Source organism: Aptenodytes forsteri, unplaced genomic scaffold (genome assembly GCF_000699145.1).
Source record: "Aptenodytes forsteri isolate BGI_AS27 unplaced genomic scaffold, ASM69914v1 Scaffold105, whole genome shotgun sequence".
NCBI classification, from domain to species: Eukaryota; Metazoa; Chordata; class Aves; order Sphenisciformes; family Spheniscidae; genus Aptenodytes; species Aptenodytes forsteri.
The window spans coordinates 43542-47591 of NW_008796112.1; positions in this window are offsets into that span (position 1 = coordinate 43542).

A 4050-nucleotide genomic window follows, 5' to 3' on the forward strand; every position below is an offset into this window, starting at 1 on the left:
TGAACTTTATTAGCCATCAGTTTTTGTCTTGAAAAGAATGCAAGCGCTAAGAAAAATTAAGCAGAGACATTTGAACGTAATTGAAACATATGACAGCAAAATGCTCACTCGTATTACAGCAGACAGTTAAAAATAAATTCCTTTTTATCACCCCACGTTTGAACTGAACATCCTCAGATCTGTTACAAATGCGTTGTTGGAAATGAGGGGTGACTGGGTGACAATTTTCTTCCAATCATGGTTAATTTTTTCTAGTGAATGCGATTGAAAGCCTTCCAGGTATTGCGCAGCATCACCTGTTCCTCAACAAAAAGTGGCGCTTCTGCCTGGCTGGAGATTTCAAACAATTATGCGGCCATACAAACTGCTTATCTACATGCTCAACAGAATGTGCTGAACTCTTAATAATGCATAATAAAATTCTGCCGCCTCCGTAAAATTACCAAGCCCTTTTCCTCCAGGTAAGTTTACCAAATCCTAAGTCACCCTGTGCACAGACTGGCCATAAAAATAAATTACACAAGTTACAACAGAACACTTTGTGTTGTGTCAGCGTAGTCTCTGTATAGCTTAGGCCTTAGTCTTTCCTACCATTTGCCTTGGACTTCCAAGTAGTTCGTACATATTTTATAAGTTACTTCCAGCTGTACTCCTAACGAAAATGCCGTGATTTGCTGACTTGATATATAAGGTTCTGTTACCAGCATTTGTTTAAATTTGTAAAGCTCACCTATATGAGAAGTGTGGCTGTAAAAGAAAAATCCTATTCTGGTGAAGCTATTTAAAAATGAAAATGAGGTGGAAATATTTCTAAAAATGTTGCTGTTTTTACAAGCATATACTTAATGTTTTATCATGTCCATACAACAGTCACCGTGTGACTCATAGCACAGGCATATATTTCCCGACTGATAATACTTCTCATCTACCTCTCCTTCTACAAATGCTAGTGTTCAATGTGTCATCCTAATACAATGATAGATTACAATGACAGTCAAACCAATAACTTATCAAAGCAAAATGCAGGCTCTAAGGATTCAAAATATGAAATAGAATGGGTCCAAAGATAGCCTTGATCAGTTTGAGAACTATTCCTGTAGTTTCATGATCTGCTTCAACACCTGTGTGTATGAATCAGATTTGAGACAGGAGCACAAGAAATACTTAGAAGCAGATGATGCACGTGTAAAACTCGCCATTGTAAAGTTTGAGAAGATGAGTGAGTTTGTTGGCCAGTGGGTTGATCACCGATCTTCTGAAGTGACAGCTTTTGGTTTCTTTTCCCAGCTTTGATGTTGACTAACTTTGTTATGTTTTGAATTTCAGCTTTGTAAAGTGCTTCCAAACTTCATACTAAGGTGTTATTTGTGGTTGCATCCATTACAAGGCAGGTACTTTCCAAACACTTAAGAAATTAGTAATTCAAGTGATAAAGGAAGGAAACAGAAAAAAATTACGAATAAGCCAGATCTAAGTAATACAAGTAACACACCAAGAAAAGGTCTTTAAGAGATTAGGGGCTTGCTGATGAGACAAGGGTAACTACAGAAGTGTGCAGTGAGAAAGTGAATATGAGGGCATGGAGATGAAGGGCAATACATGAGGATTCCTCACTGAAAGTGTGGGTATCGTCAGCTTTGCTTGGTGCGCAGCCAAACACATGCACGTTTTGGCTCTGTACTGACTCAGAGGAGAAAGGGGGAATCCCATTTGTGTCATCTTTCTTTCCCTCCTTCTTCCATGACTGATGAACAGACTGAAGTGGTGTCTGATGCTCTTGTCCAGGACAGAGCACTGAATTGGTGGTGGGTGGTGCAGGCAATCAATGAAGAAGGACAGTGGGAGGAGGGGGAAGGCTAGGTGCCATAACGTACATCTGTGGCTTCAACACGAATGGATCGTTCGTGGCAAATCACTCTGTCTAGTGGTGAGAACATGGGGATCACTTTCCAAATGCAAGTTATCTCTATAATTCTGTCAGGCGGTATGTGACCTGTAATTATTTCCCTGAGCTGTTCTATTAATTTACACTCCTGCTTTACTTTGTGTTCAAGCAGATCCGTATTAGGATGCAAATTTACCAGCAGTACTACAGAACAAAGGCCAAGTTTCAAGTAAGTGTTCATAAGTGAGTTTTTGTCATACCTGTTTGAATAGCAAGTCAGGGGAAAAAAAAAAAGAAAACATGCATTCAAACCATTAATTTAACATGTTACTACAGATCTAGATTCATTAATAAAATACAAGCTTGCTGAAGACCAAATCTTTGCAGTTTTTCTGGGTACAAACTTAGGTTTCGTTTACCTGTGTGAGAGGTTTATCCCTGTACCTCTCTTCTAGAACAGCTTCCCATTGAGTAAAATTCCCAATATAGGCACGGTTCTAATACAAACCTGCTGTTGCCAGTAGGAGCTACGTTTTGCATCTAACAAATTGACAATATTGCCTGAAGTTTGTATGTATAGACCAAATGGCTATTTCCAAATAAAGTAAACATGATGTTAGTCTTCATGATGTTAGCAGCTTTGTTTCTTAGAAAAGGTGAAGAAAATGGTGTCTTTGGACATTGTACTTCACAGGATTGCAACTGAGGTACTAGGAATCTCAAATATTTTGCCTTAAAATATGGTTTCCTTTGTAAGGATGATTAACTCCTGTCTCCGTGTCTGTATTTTTAAAGGGCATTATCTGCACATCAACATCACACCTTACATTTGTTCTTCTGACGTAGGAGCACAGATGCATTCTGACTCCACAGGCATGCCCTAGAGGAGGGGTAGCTAACTTTCGCAACCCTACAAACAGCACACGCCACATCTTTATGTGGTGGTAAAGCACAAGGCATGCTACAGTCCTCAGGGAGCTGAAGGGGAAAGGAGGCACGTTGAAAAATGATTCAAAGATGATCGTGCAGCTCCAAGGGTGCTATAGTCATGCTGTGATTGGGGTTAAGAGGGTAAGAAAGGCCTTAGATGAGACCTGTGGCTCACCCGGCCCAGCAGTGCTGGCAGGCACAGGCAGGGCTGGGTGGGGACACCACCAGTGAGCAGCCGCTTCCACAGTCCCCCCCCATATTCTTACTCCCCCAACATATACGATTGGTGCTCAGTCTGTTTGTGGACTTGTCATCACTAATTTGTCTAATCCTGTTTCAGACTGGTTGATAGAATTTGCCCCTATCTTCTCCTGTGGCAACAAGTTCCAGGAATGCGTTACCTGTTGTGTAAAGTAACTTTTAACTGTTTCAAGCCGATCTCCTACTAGCTTGAATTTACGCCTCCTAGTTCTGCTCTTTAGGGATTGGGTGAGTTTCACGTTTACTTTATCTGCTCCCTTCATGGTAGGTATAAAACAGAAAACTTAGGATTATTAATGCCCTTAATAACATGCTTTAACTTGGTCAGCCCTGCATCGGTCAGGCGGTCAGACTGATTGTTGTAGGTCCCTTCCAACTGAAATATTCTATTCTATTCTATTCTATTCATGTGTCTCTGGAGAACTTGGTTCAGCTGGTAGGCATCTGCATTTTTCGGTGTGCAGAGGCCCTTTAAATCTCCTTCTAGACATTTCTCCCTCTGCTGTAGTTGGTAAAATAGGAATAAACCCTGCTGTCATAAATACAAAGCAGCCATGAAAACGCTCCAATTACAGTAGAAAAACGGCGCAGTGGTGCAACCAGTAGCTCACGTCCAAAGCGCCGCTGGGCTTTGACTGCGTTCCTGAAAAGGAGGGGAACCGTAGGCAGCCGCAGATCCGATGGCTCGGGGTTTACCTGCACCGCTGGGCAAGCACCGAGCTTCCCCCCCCCGCCCACGGGGCTCGCCGGGAGCGGAGCCCCGCCGGCGAGGAGGCCAGGCGGGGGTCCCCCGCCCCGCGGAGCCCGGGCCTCGGCACCGCTTGGGGTTGGTTGTTTTCACGTTGCTCTTTCCCTCCGGTTTCTTCCCACCCCCTTCAAAACAGCGCGGCCAGCCCCGCTGCCCTCCGCGGCGGTGGGCAAAGGGCGGTTTTTCCCTAGGTGGCTTTCCTTGCAGCGGTAATTAAACGAAACGA